The sequence below is a fragment of the Lampris incognitus genome, chromosome 3 (genome assembly GCF_029633865.1).
Source record: "Lampris incognitus isolate fLamInc1 chromosome 3, fLamInc1.hap2, whole genome shotgun sequence".
Lineage (NCBI taxonomy): Eukaryota > Metazoa > Chordata > Actinopteri > Lampriformes > Lampridae > Lampris > Lampris incognitus.
The window spans coordinates 110426633-110442106 of record NC_079213.1 but is presented as its reverse complement, the minus strand read 5'-3'; the positions used below and the strand labels follow the sequence as shown (position 1 = coordinate 110442106).

At 43.2% G+C, this 15474-nt stretch overlaps 1 long non-coding RNA gene across 1 annotated transcript; it reads left to right on the top strand.

Annotated features, from left to right (window-relative positions):
• Positions 1 to 658: 658 nt before the first annotated feature.
• Positions 659 to 3059, top strand: LOC130109515 (uncharacterized). The gene is made up of 3 exons (XR_008810006.1): positions 659 to 798; positions 1095 to 1180; positions 1479 to 3059. It is a non-coding gene; the product is annotated as an uncharacterized LOC130109515 (long non-coding RNA).
• Positions 3060 to 15474: the final 12415 nt, after the last annotated feature.

Here is a 15474-nt window from a genome sequence, read left to right as displayed (position 1 = left end):
CGGCACCCCTAACTACTACAACTGCACCCCTAACTACCATAACAGCACCCCAAACTACAACTACATCCCCAACAACTACACCCCCAACTACTACTGACCTCCTAACTACAACTGCACCCGCAACGACTACAACTACATCCCAAACAACTACAACTACACCCCCAACTACTACACCTGGACCCCCAACTACATTCCCAACAACTACAGCTACACCCCTAATTACTACTGGCCCCCTAACTACAACTGCACCCCCAACTACTACAACTACATCCCAAACAACTACAACTACACCCCCAACTACTACTGACCCCCTAACTACAACTACACCCGCAACGACTACAACTACATCCCAAACAACTACAACTACACCCCCAACTACTACACCTGGACCCCCAACTACATTCCCAACAACTACAGCTACACCCCTAATTACTACTGGCCCCCTAACTACAACTGCACCCCCAACTACTACAACTACATCCCAAACAACTACAACTACACCCCCAACTACTACTGACCCCCTAACTACAACTGTACCCCCAACTACTACAACTACATCCCAAACAACTACAATTACCCTCCCAACTACTACAACTGACTCCTCAACAACTAGAATTGTTACAACTGCAACACCAACAACGACCGAATCCCCAACAACCACAACTGCATTCTTCACAACCATAACTGACCCTCCAACAACTACAGCTACAACCCAATCAACCACAACTACCCACACGTCACCAACCATTTTTATAACCTCGGATCCGACCACATCTACAATCACGACTACTTCTGAACGTAAGTGGCACTTGAGTATTTTTGTTTCAATACAAAACTGTGCACCACCACTATGGTTCTTTTGATTCAATAATGTCTACGTCAATGTCTAACGTCAATTACACTACACAGTAGTGTAGTCTACAGACAGCTATGTGTTTAAGGAATCAATACGTACCAAGGATTCTCCAATAACAGCCCTTTTATAAACACACACGTGGCCAAAATAAAAGCTATAAATCTGAACAACACAATTCAGTCTTATTCTTTTGCTTTTACTGCTTTGCTTACATCAATTTTTGTGTAACCCCTCACAGCCTTGCTAGTTCTGGCACATCTACAGGTCAAGGTGACTACCATTGGTACATTTACCAATGAAAGCGTCTCTCAGCAGCTTGAAAAGGTAACCAAGAGGGAGACGGTGAGAGAGAATGATAAGAGACCGGTTTACGTGTGCTATACCCTGTCAGAGATAATCCTCAAGTACATACCAGATAAGATGGAAAATCCTAAAACACATACGTTCAGTGGGTAACAGCAGCGGGTCTTTGAAATGAAATGGGGATAATTCCTTTTTTTCTACATGCAAGATCCAAATTCACATACTCGCACTGATGTGGTTTCTGGTGTCGATAGGCCCACTGATAGGCCGAACTGAATTCATGACTGATTTTTTCTTTTCTTTCTGTGTCGTCTTTTAGTTCTTCGAAGATAACCTTCTTAACGGAACTGCCCACACGATCACAGTGAAAAGTGTTCAGGAAGTTCTGAGAGGCAATTAAAGGCGTCTATAAGATACAAGGGTGTTAGCACAGAGAACCAGGATTTGTTCTTTTTGATGTTGTAGCTCTATAATTCTAAGTTTTGAAACACAGGTCAACAAAGGTCCAGAATCAAAGCCTTAAATCTGTGCTCATTTACCTTCTTGCGTCACGTTAAATGCACAACACTCCATCCCAAAAGCCATATGTTCACTATTCCAATTTTTAAACCAACCATCCATCCATTATCCAAGCCGCTTATCCTGCACTCAGGGTCGTGGGGATGCTGGAGCCTATCCCAGCAGTCACTGGGCAGCAGGCGGGGAGACCCCCTGTACATGCCACCAGTCCATCACAGCCCCACACCCCACACTCACACACACATAGGGACAATGTAGTATGGCTGATTCACCTGACCTACATCTTTGGACTGTGGGAGGAAACCGAAGCACCCGGAGAAAAGCCACGCAGACTCAGGGAGAACATGTAAACTCCACACAGAGGACGACCCCCCAAGATTGGACTACCCCGGGGCTCGAACCCAGGACCTTCTTGCTGTGAGGCAATTGCGCTAACCACTGTGCCACCGTCCAGCTCTCATTTTTAAACTAGTTATTCCATTATTGGGGGATTGATTATAGGAATCAACAGTAATAGTGACTTTGATTGTGTCCCGATTGCTGGCGACTGTATGATGCAAAATGCAGCTTTAGCCAAGTACTCTCCTGGACCAAGAAGCATCCAAGTGATGGGGTTTATTCCCATGGTTTAAAAACAAAAAAAAACCGAAAATGACTTAAACGTTGTCCAATCTGGTGACCCAGGTTGCCATTCAGCCACCTTTCTTTTTTTTTTATGTATGGCTACCACCTTAAGAAAAGCTTTTCTTAGACGGTGCTGATGCAAAAGTAATCTTTGTAAATTATTTGCAACTACACAATGATTATGGGTAAGAGTCAATGTCAAATGTGAAATCTGTGTTATCATGTATGTATACAAAAGTTAAATCAAGATATAACTAGGGTGGCTCATTAATCAAACTAACTGTTGGATTGCATGAAATTAAATCTTGATCCGAGTCCGAGTCCGAGAACTCTGAAGCAAAAGAGCTTGCATTTCTCATTTCTACCTTGACTCTTGCCTCATTTAATCGATTCATTTTTATATATAAATTATTTTCCTCATGCATGCAAGATTATTTTCAAATGGATTTCCACAGTCAGATTTTCTTCAGCCTCAATGTCAAGCACTTTCACTTGCAGCCGGGGACATTTCAGCACTTTCCAGGCCGCTCAAAAGGAGAAAAAAAAGAGTGAATGTGGCCCGTTTAATTTTTTTTTTAATGTTTTGTAATGCATTTTGCTGCCCTGCTATGTCTCCTCCCATCTCCAAATTCTGATGGCTTTGTGATCTTGTTAGATAATGCAGTGCATAACTGTACATTTCTACTTTTAGTTTTTTTGTTTTACATTGAATACTAATATTACTTACATTGAATAATAAAATTCACATTTTTTTGGACCTTAGACTCTTTTAACCTCACTCAATCTGTTAAAGGGACCACACATTCCAAAGGTCCCATTTTAGACCTTTTACTCTCGTCTGGTTTCTCTTTCAAGTGTCTTAATCTGGTGGATGTGCTTGTAACTGACCATAAAGATGTTGTTTTCAAAGTTCCACTACAGCTCTCTATTCCTAGTCGCTACCCGAAAACACGCCGTCGCATCCTCAATGCTGGTTCTGCAGTTAAATTCCTTGATGCTTTTAATTCATCATCGTTCAATCCCTCGATATCCCCTCTCAATCCAGATGCACTGTTAAATTCATGCAGTGATCAGTGCCTATCCATCCTCGACCAAACTGCACCATTTAAAACTAGGAAACAAAAATCAAATAACCTCCCCTGGCTGAATGATCACACTCATACCCATAGAAGTGTTGACCTTCCATTGTCTGAATGACAATGAAAGGTCAACAAATCTGAATTAGCACACAACACCCTTAAAAGCCAATTGTTAATTTACCAAAAGGCAGTTAAGGATGAGATCAGTGTACTTCTCTGAAATTATATCTAGAAATAACCAGGATCCTGAGGTTCTCTTAATTGATTCTGTTATTGAGCCCTCCACTTTTTTTCTTTTGAACCCGATGCTGAGTTGTTAGGAACATTTCTCTCATTTTGTAGACAAGGTGGAGAATATCAGGTCCCAAATCGAGCCAGGCTCTTGCATTTGTTCCATCCCCCGTGTTAATTCTGCCTCTTCTACTCAGTTTCAGCCAATTGCAATTTCAGTGTTAAGAGCATAAAGTCTCCAACATGAATTCCTCCTGCACCTTAGACATTCCCATCAACCTGCTCAAGGAGGTATATTCAACCGTTATTCCTGTTATTCTGTAAATTCTTAAAAATTCTCTGGCCGCTGGTTCTTTTCCAGACAGTTTTAAGCAGGCCATTGTTCACCCATTGCTGAAGAAACTTAATTTAGAGCCCCTGTCCTTAAGTGTCTACAGACCAATCTCCAAATTTTCTTTTTTATCCAAGGTACTGGAGAGAGTAACTTCCTCTCAACTGATATCTTTCAATGAATACTAAGTGTTTTTAACAGTTTCTAGTCTGGTTTTAGAGCACTTCATAGTACTGACAGAGCTCTAGTTAAGGTCACTAATGACCTACTGCTGACTGCAGACAGAGGTAACTGCTCATTTCAGTTCTTTTAGACTCAAGTGCTGCCTTTGACACAGTTGATCACAGTATCCTCTTACATCGCTTAGAGACTAGGGCTCGGCTCTTAGTTTATTACGCTCTTACCTCTCCAACAGAACTTTTTCTGTTGATCTGGGTGACTACTTCCTCGATGGCTCAGTTGAGTTGTGTCTCTCAAGGCTCAGTTCTTGGCCCCCTTCTGTTTTCTATATAAATGCTGCCCCTTGGCAGGTCATTCAAAATCATGATGTGTTTTATCATTTTTAATGCTGATGACACTCAGTTATACATGCCACTAAACCCCACAGATCCTAGCAGCCTCGCAAAGCTCACAACATGCCTCTGACATTAAATCCTGGATGTCTGAAAATGTTCTTAAATTTAGTAAGTCTGAGGTCACTCTGTTCAGTCCCCCAAATTCCATCAGCCCTTTCAATACTAATCGTGGTGGTCTGTCAGGTAGTCTTAAGTAGGCTGCTAGGAATCTTGGGCTAATAATTGATGCTTACCTCAGTTTTGATAATCAAACCTGTTGTTCAGTTATGCTTTCTCCAGCTCAAGGTAACCTCTAAAATTAGGTCATTTCTATCAATTGCCGATCTGCAAAAAGTTGTACATGCTTTTATCTATTCTTGGCTTGATTATTGCACTGCACTTTATTCTGCTATCAGCAAGGGCTCCCTCCACTGTCTCCAGCAGGAACAAAACACCGCTGCTCAGCTCATTACCGGGACAAAAAGGCATGACCATATTACTTGTGTGCTTGCCTCCCTACACTGGCTCCGTTATATTTCTGATTGACTTTAAAATATTATTGCTCAGTTTTAAGGCCTTAAATGGGCTTGCTCCTACTTACATATCCAATTTACTGACCTGGCATACGCCCTCTCGACCATTACAATCCACAGATGGAGAGCTGCTGGTTATTCCCAGGTCTCGGTTTGTCACAGAGGATGATTGGGCTTTTGCTGTTAGAGCCCCCACACTATGGAACGCCCTTCCTATTCAACTGAAACAAACCAGGTCTCTAGCTTCTTTTAAATCTCATCTTAAATCTTTTATGAAAGCTTTTACAAATATTTCATCATTTGTTTTTATTTATTTATACGGTTTTTATTTATAATCTTTTTTGTAGCTTTTGATTAAATAATTGATTTCCCCCCTTTCGCTCTATTTTGATTTTATTTGTTAGTGCTTTTTATTTTATTCTTAGTTTTTTTTTTTTTTGGTATGTGTGTCATTTCTAACAATTCTATCCTGTTCTGTGAAGCACTTTGTAACCTTGTTTAGAAAAGTGCTATATAAATAAAGTTTATTATTATTATTAAATATTTGACAGACAATGAAAAGTAAAACAGCAAGATGAGATCATTTCCCTGAATGTGGCTATCTGAAAAATGTATGAAATATACAGAAGTGAACTTGTTACCATTAATCCGTGTCATATTGTCTTATATTTGTACACAGAGATCAGCAAATAGAAGAAATATACATTACTTTTGAGAAATGTGAGAAAAACTAAGTTGCCAGCATGTTCAGCCAACAGAAAGCTGTAAAATGGAGGTTGTCGATAATATCACAGCTGTAAAATGTAGGAAAAGAACTACCGTGGTATTGCAAAATACATTTGGAAACGGTACATGGGGCTAAATAAATTTCCATTGTGAATGATTAATTCTAAAAACTCAAGTTTACACCGAATTTACCTTATCACAATCATCTCTTCAGTTTCATCAACACAAGTATGACTCCTAAATTACTGAACATAATTTACAATACCTATTAATTTGCAGCACCTATAACGTATTGAAGCTCACCGAGTGTAGTCAGTAACTGCATCAAACTATTGGTTGGTAAGTTTACATATTCAAGTCCATCACAGAGACAACACAGTTTATGATCGGTGAACTACAGCAGCCTGTGTCAGTTCATTACCCAGCTCATATTTGTTCAAATCTTGTGAATAAGCTTCAAAAGAAGCTTTATTTGACCATATGAGCAACACAATGACTTTAAAACATACAGGCCAGCACTCATTTTTCCAACACAAAGGTAGCTAGGCCACACTGTATGTCACTGGCAATGTTATCATCTTAGTGACTGTCCACACAATGAACCCCACTGACATACCTCCATTTCTCAGTGTTACCCGGGGAACAAAAGCCAAAAGTTGTACTGCATCCTCTAGCAACCTTGTAGCACCGCCATGTTAACAGACCTCTCCAAAAAGTAAATGTAGTGCACAGTCAAGAAAGGCAGTTGCTTCCTACACCTCCATTTCATATCACCACCTCTTAGCGTCCGCCCCAGGCCGGATGCGTGCAAAGCCCAAGGCCTCGTGCACGGCTCGGCTCAGCAGCGCCTGCAGCTCTTTCGTGTGGACCACTCCCCTCGGCAGGAACAACTCCAGAGCACAAGTGAAAGCGTACGGCAGACGCACACTCCACATGTCCACATCCTGAAAAAGTAAGTCACGGATTTAATCACCTCGGTAGGGAAATCTGGAAATTTCAGAAATAAAAAAAAACAGACAAGAATATTAAAGACTGATAAAAAATTAAATTAGACTAAATATGTAACTGTTAGATTTTATTTAGGGCACAGATGCCTGTGAAATATAAATTATATATATATATATTCAATATGACTTGTCATTAAATAATCAAAACAAAACTACTTGTGCATGCATAGTTTGATTAATTCAAAGTTTAATGATCTTGGGAAATTGAACAATTGTGACGGCATATAATTGAATACAAAAAATTGGGGGGAAGGATGTTGAACTTGGAGCTACCAGGGAAGAGGAAAAGAGGAAGGTGTGACAGAGGAAGATGCAGAGGACAGGACAAGATGGAAACAGATGATCCGCTGTGGCGACCCCTAACGGATTGTTAACGGGAGCAGCCGAAACAATCCAAAAGTCATAATAGTAGATAATAGAATATAAAGGATGAAAAAAAACAAGATATAAATAAAGACGCAAACAGAAATGATGAAGACAAGACCAACATGGAGGCACGCTAAGAAAAATAGACTGAGAATATGAAATAACAGCATGCATGGAGATTTATTTATCACACACACACACACACACACTGCTGGGATAATGCAGCCACCATTATAAATGTTTGAGCTTTTTCCTGGTATAAAGTCAAGTTCTTTTCTAGAAAAAGATGGGCTGCTCCTTTGGTAAGGAATGGAACGGACACCAAATGAAGCATTTCAGGTATCTTGGGTTTTTAACTCACAAGTAAACCTAACAGGGATTGCGAGATTGCCACAATGGTCCGATACAAGCACCTACTTACTACATGAGTCAAAGGGAAGCCGAGCCAAAAACTTAAAATATGGATTAGTGGTCAGTCTTTGTGCCGACCCTCATTAATGGGCAACAAGCTTTGGGCAACGACAAGCAATGGGAATATGACTTTTCTGCAGAAGGATGGAGTTCTGACAGGGTGAGGAGTTCAGCAGATCAGGGTGAACCTCAGGAGTCAGTTAAGCTGGTTTTGACACCTGGTGCAAACATATCCTGTCCGCGGCTGGATTAACCCACCACGGGGCCCCGGGGCACGCACGTCCATTGCCCTCCCCGTCAGATAGGCTACGCAAACAATACTAAACACTGTTAAATGTAAAACTAATGCAAATACCTAACATGGTAGACGACGCTATGCCAATCTGCATGGGATTTGGATGGCGACTACAAAGTACAACACAATTTTGACTCACAAAACAAACAGAGACGAGAATAGCAGCTCACAGCATCAATAGAGACTTTGTGGCTTGGGGCCCCCGCATCAGTAGAGACTGTAGCTCGGGGCCCCCGCATCAATAGAGACTAGCTTGGGACCTGCATCGCAACGCAGGGTTGGAACAAACACCCCTCGTAGGGTATTAGTGGGGATCCCTACTATACGTGAACACAATACCCCTGACATTTTGGCGCCCCTCATGGTCTGGGGGCACTCGCCCGGCATGCCCGGTCCGTAATCCAGCCTTGCTCCTGTCACCTTCCTATAGAAGTTTACAGGGACACCTGCCCAGGAGGAACTTCACCTTGAAACACAACCAGACCTTAAAAACGTGTTACGTGTTCAGGCAAACTTCCTCAGCTAAATCTTCTACCATTTCTCTCTCTCTCCTGGTTTCAGTACTTTACTTTGGTAAATGCAAACACCCATGTCACATGACCTAAATGTGGGTTTGGAATCATTTTCACAGGACTATGGTGGGGATTTAAAATCAAAACCAACCTGGCTGTAGAAACGCAGAGAAATGGGACTGGGGAAGCCAAGAGGTGGAATATGGTCAGCTCCTGTGATGAAGGCCAGGAGGTCTTCAAAGGAAAAATCCGTCTTGCCATCTAATTGAAATTGTGGAGGAAACGTTACTGACACATAGGAAACTGTATTTTTTTTTAATTTTATTTTTCCTGGTTATCACTATGCCATGTTAGAGATCACTTATTACTGTAGGTCTACACTTTTGACAGCATGTGGGCCAAATGAGACGCCTCTGTGTCCAAAGCGATTCCAAGTTTCGCCACAAATTCAAAAGTATCAAGCCAGGGAAATGATGGGGTTGGGCTACCATATAGGTCTACAGACTTATTTACAAAATGCAGCAGGCCTTATGAAAACACAAGCATCCAGATTTGTTAGAATAATCATTTTGTTTAGTTCACCTATACATGTTGTTGATACAATGCCAGTGGCAAACAGATGGGCACTTGCTTTTATTTGCTATAATAATAATAGAAAAAATAAAATATCAATCTTTCAAATCTTATATTTTGGAAAGAACACCAAGTTTCTGCTCACGTACAAGAAACTGGACTTGCAGTATAGCACAATGCAATAGGGGCGCCTGGGTAGCGTGGCAGTCTATTCCGTTGCCTACAAACATGGGAATCGCCGGTTCGAGTCCCCGTGTTATCTCTGGCTTGGTCAGGCGTCCCTACAGACACAATTGGCCGTGTCTGCAGGTGGGAAACCGAATGTGGGTATGTCCTGGTCTCTGCACTAGCGCCTCCTCTGGTCGGTTGGGGTGCCTGTCCGGGGAGGAGGGGGAACAGTATGATCCTCCCACGCGCTACGTCCCCCTGACAAAACTCCTCACCGTCAGGCCTGTGAATGTTCTCATTCATCCAGGTCGTGGTTATCCAAAGGAGTTGAATCAAGTGCAACTGGACTTGGTATATATCCGTGAAGACGGTTCGCCTCTCATCCAAGAGGCTTCCTCAGTTCGTGCCTTTCTGACTAGACCAAGCTAGTCTGACTGGCTGGTGATGAGACTCAGATATTTATCCTCGCTGTCAGGTGAAAAGATGCTGCTGGCGACTCCACATGTATCGGAGGAGGCATGTGGTAGCCTGCAGCTCTCCCCGGATCGGCAGAGGGGGTGGAACAGCGAGCGGGAAGGCTTGGAAGAGTGGGGTCATTGGCCAGATACAATTGGGGAGAAAAAGATTAAAAAAAATAAAAAAACAACAATTCAACAGGTAACGGGGACCATATTTGATGCAGCTGAGAGGCTTACCTACATACACTGTAAACTATGTAGAAGAGCAGCAGTGATTAAAACAAGACCGTTTCTGCTGCAAGAAGCATGGCTGAAAACCACGGCCATTGTAGACCAGGGGTTGCAAAATATACCAAAAGCCCCTCTCCTCCAGCTGTCCTCTCAGTCCCAAACCCTTCTTTACCGTTCACCATGGCAAGGACTTTTGTCCAGGTCGCAGCCGTCGTCTCCTCAGCTATTCTGATCTGGGTGTCCGGGAGGCTGTAGCAGATAGCGAAGAGCTGGGCGAACTCCTCCAAGGTCAGAGGTCGCCACTGTGTTGCTGTCATCACCGGCACGAATACCTCCCAGTGGGAGCGCATCATGTCCCACAATCCACCACAGCTGTCCAGGCCTTCTGTAAATTGGGTGACCATACTCGCCACCCTGGAGAAGAGGTAAAAATAAATAAATAAATAAATAAATAAATAAATAAAGGACAGGCTCCATTTTAAGTGTTTTGCATTGAACTGTATTGGAGTGGCTGACTGCACAGCTCATAAACACACAACCGAAGGCTAAACAATTAAGGCAGTAAAGACTTTCACTGTCAGATTGAAGAAATATGGGGATACACAGCAAAAAGACTGAGATCACCAAGATCTTAAGAAGATTGTGTTTAATAAAACACATGGCTGTGCATGTATGTCTTTGTGTTTGTGTCGTACCTGTGGTAGATGTAATATTTGACCAAGCGAGTATAAAAGGCTGGTAGGTCAGCAGTGCAGGCTGAGTAGATACCAGGGAGTCCACAGCTCGTCACCCAGTCGCATAGACCAGCAGACAGCAGCTTAACATTGGTACAACTTTGCAGCTATGGGAGAAGGGGGGGGGGGGGGGGAGGACAGAACAGGATTAGGGAGTGTCGCATAAGTCCAAAATGCAGTCCTCGGCTTCATGACCAGGAAACTGTCCTGCCGTGCTCACAGCCGTCTCACTCGCAGATGAAATGTGAAGCAGGTTAAGAAAAACACTCAACATCCAACTTCAAGTTTTGATATTTAACGCACACACACACACACACTTTTGCTTCCTCCTCTCCCACACTATCACTCCTCTTGCTGCCTTCCATTTATTTCTGGATGGGGAAGGAATTGTGGTGAGGGAAGGGAAAAGAGTAAGAGGAGCAGTGAAAAAGCTTCCGGAAAAACCTTTTTCTGTGTGTGTGTGTGTGTGTGTGTGTATACAAGTAAACAATATGGCATTGCAGGCCAGTATGGTTTGGGTACACATGAAAGCAGGGATTAATGGGAGAGGTTTTGATATGTTGCATCTATTCGCCAGGTTCCTCTCTTCATACTGTCGTGGACAAAGGTGCAAAACTTTTTTGAAAGCATCCTACAGTTGTACTGCACAGCAGGTCGCAAAAGGTCATGTTTGTGTGGGAGAGTGAACGTGTCAGTGACAAAGCATCCAAATGTAAATATTAGTGCATTACAAGGGGAAATAGTGGAATGTGCATGCTTGAGAATGACTAACAGGAGGAACTTATCTCGTCCTCATCAGCCGCTTCTCCGGGGTCGGGTCGTGGTGGCAGCAAGCCAAGTAGGGCACTCCAGACGTCCCTCTCCCCAGCAACGCCCTCCCAGCTCCTCCTGGGGGATCCCAAGACGTTCGTTCCCAGGCCAGATTGGACATGTAGACCCTCCAGCGAGTTCTGGGTCTACCCCGGGGTCTCCTCCCAGTTGGACGTGCCCGGAAAACTTCCAAAGGAAGGCGCCCAGGAGGCCTCCTGATCAGATCCCAGAAACCACCTCAACTGGCTCCTTTTAATGTGAAGGAGCAGCGGCTCTACTCCGAGCTCCCTCCAGATGTCCGAGCTCCTCACCCTATCTCTAAGGCTGAGCCCAGACACCCTACGGAGGAAACTCATTTCAGCCGCTTGTATCCGCGATCTCACCCTTTCGGTCACTACCCAAAGCTCATGACCATAGGTGAGGGTTGGAATATATATATATACATTCAACCTTCCGCCCAATGACTGCTGGGATAGGCTCCAGCATCCCGTGACCCTAGTTAGGATAAGCGGCTTGGAAAATGGATGGATATATATATATATATATATATATACACTACCGTTCAAAAGTTTGGGATCACCCAAACAATTTTGTGTTTTCCATGAAAAGTCACACTTATTCACCACCATATGTTGTGAAATGAATAGAAAATAGAGTCAAGACATTGACAAGGTTAGAAATAATGATTTGTATTTGAAATAAGATTTTTTTTACATCAAACTTTGCTTTCGTCAAAGAATCCTCCATTTGCAGCAATTACAGCATTGCAGACCTTTGGCATTCTAGCTGTTAATTTGTTGAGGTAATCTGGAGAAATTGCACCCCACGCTTCCAGAAGCAGCTCCCACAAGTTGGATTGGTTGGATGGGCACTTCTTTGAGCAGATTGAGTTTCTGGAGCATCACATTTGTGGGGTCAATTAAACGCTCAAAATGGCCAGAAAAAGAGAACTTTCATCTGAAACTCGACAGTCTATTCTTGTTCTTAGAAATGAAGGCTATTCCATGCGAGAAATTGCTAAGAAATTGAAGATTTCCTACACCGGTGTGTACTACTCCCTTCAGAGGACAGCACAAACAGGCTCTAACCAGAGTAGAAAAAGAAGTGGGAGGCCGCGTTGCACAACTGAGCAAGAAGATAAGTACATTAGAGTCTCTAGTTTGAGAAACAGACGCCTCACAGGTCCCCAACTGGCATCTTCATTAAATAGTACCTGTTAGAGCCTGTTTGTGCTGTCCTCTGAAGGGAGTAGTACACACCGGTGTAGGAAATCTTCAATTTCTTAGCAATTTCTCGCATGGAATAGCCTTCATTTCTAAGAACAAGAATAGACTGTCGAGTTTCAGATGAAAGTTCTCTTTTTCTGGCCATTTTGAGCGTTTAATTGACCCCACAAATGTGATGCTCCAGAAACTCAATCTGCTCAAAGAAGTGCCCATCCAACCAATCCAACTTGTGGGAGCTGCTTCTGGAAGCGTGGGGTGCAATTTCTCCAGATTACCTCAACAAATTAACAGCTAGAATGCCAAAGGTCTGCAATGCTGTAATTGCTGCAAATGGAGGATTCTTTGACGAAAGCAAAGTTTGATGTAAAAAAAATCTTATTTCAAATACAAATCATTATTTCTAACCTTGTCAATGTCTTGACTCTATTTTCTATTCATTTCACAACATATGGTGGTGAATAAGTGTGACTTTTCATGGAAAACACGAAATTGTTTGGGTGATCCCAAACTTTTGAACGGTAGTGTATATTATTTTTTTTTATGTTAAGATATGAAAAATTCTCACAATGCACAGAGGATTCCACCCAAAGTCTAGCACCCTGAGACTGTACAAGCAGCAAAGAGGACAGCTGAAGGTTGGTGAGTGTCAGAGCCGCTGCCCAGGAGGAAACAAGGAGCATCCAAGTGTACATCAGGAAGATGGTCCCCCTGGACAAACTGCTCAGTGAGCACCGCAGTCAGCAGAGGACAGAGGGTGATGAGGAAGAAGAGACAACATCATGGAAGACCAAGCCCCTCCATGGGATGCATCTTCAGCAGATAGAGGGGGTGGCTCACATCAAGAAATCTTACCAGTGGCTAGAAAAGGCTGGTTTGAAGGACAGCACAGAGGCTCTGATCATTGCAGCTCAAGAGCAGGCACTCAACACCAGATCCACAGAGGCAGGCATCTACCACAGCAGACAGGATCTAAGGTGCAGGCTGTGCAAAGATGCCCCTAAGACAGTCTATCACATAGTCGCAGGGTGTAAGATGCAGGCTGGGACAGCATACACAGAGGGATAACCAAGTGGCCAGGATAGTGTACAGGAACATTTGTGCCCAATATGGACTGGAAGTCCCCAACTCCAGATGGGAAACACCAAAGGTGGTTGAGAACAGCAGAGCTAAGGTCCTGTGGGACTTCAAGTTCCAGATGGACAAGCAGGTGCTGGCCAACCAACCAGACATAATGGCAGTTGACAAGGAGCAGAAGTGACAGATGTGGCAATCCTTGCTGACGGCAACATCAGAAAGAAGAAGCATGAAAAGATCGAGAAATACCAAGGGACGAAGGAAGAACTGGAACGGATGTAGAAGGTGAAGTCGAAAGTGGTCCCTGTTCTAATAGGAGAACTAAACTGGGAGAGTGGCTTCAGCAGGTGAGACCGGTGAGAGGAGGACATATAAAAGTCCCCCCTCGCCTTCTGGAGCCACTCCCAGTCTCAAATTGTTATATTATCAAATTATTTACGCAATCTAACGAAAGAGTAGTTTTTATGTGTATGCCCTTTGACTGCTGGCACAAGAGTGGAGTACAAATACAAAAATGTGTGTTACCTGTTTTAGTCTGATCTGTGCATCAGCATCAGCAATGTCTTTCCAGCTGAAGTCCTCCAAAGACAGATTCTGACCACACATCAGCTGCAGGAACAAAAAAAAATTGACAAAAAACACCCATGAACAGGAAGCAGAGTTAGGGCTATGACAGAAAAGAGTTAGAAAAGGCAAACGGGGCCTCTTCAATTAAGTAAACTATCATCAATAAACAAGTATAGACGAAAATGCCCTTGAAAAGGGGGACACACTGGACCACTTGACGTGCTCATGGTTTCAATAATTCAATAAAACAGCACCTAAATAGCCATCCCCCAAGTGATCACAGGTGCTGTGATCTGGTAAAAAAAAAGAAAAAAGTATTAAAAGTAGGCTACCTGGTAGAGTGTGGGGTGTAGACAACGAGGGCCAGGCCCGCCCTGAGCCAGTGACCAGCCAATCAGAACGCCTGCTTCATAGTACCTCTGCTGCTCCAGGGCAGTGAGGTCATAGGTCAGGAACAGACGCCCCTGATGACCTTCAAAGACACAACTTTGCTGCAGCTCCAACAGAGCTAGTCTGGTGGGGATATAAGGAGAAGTGAAAACAATTATTATCCTCAGCTTCTTGTATGAATAACGAGTTGCCAGTCAAAACAAATGTTCCATGTTTGGACCCAAAGAAATACAAAGCACCTGTATTCTTTAAGGGGTAATTGCACAATTAAGTTTTGAGTAAAAAACTGAACATCAGTTCTATCCAACATGGCAATAACCACGTTTCCTGGAGTGAATTTGCCAGCAGTGCCCCCTTTCTGGTTAGATTCTTACATTGGCGGATATGATGTGTTCACCGACACATCACATGCAAGTAAATGCTACTGTCCCCACCGATAGGGCGTTGCATATCAAATAAGCTTACTATGCACAAACACTTGTAAAATGTTATATTGAGATTTCTAAAATGGAGGATCGGGCCCCTTATTTTGGTTACCAAGATCTCACTTACGTGGTGTCCTTTTTTAAAAACGGCCATTATTTATTTTGTAATAAAACTTTTTTTTTTAAATCAACAGTATATTTTCTCATATACTGTTGTTTGGCGGCACAGCGGCACAGTGGTTAGAGCGGTCTTCTCACAGCAAGAAGGTCCTGGGTTCAAGTCCAACCTTGGTGGGTCATCCCGGGTCGTCCTCTGTGTGGAGTTTGCATGTTCTCCCCGTGTCTGCGTGGGTTTCCTCCGGGGGTTTCGGTTTCCCCCCACAGTCCAAAGACATGTAGGTCAGATGAATAGGCCGTACTAAATTGTCCCTAGGTATGAATTTGTGTGTGTGGGCCCTGTGATGGACTGGC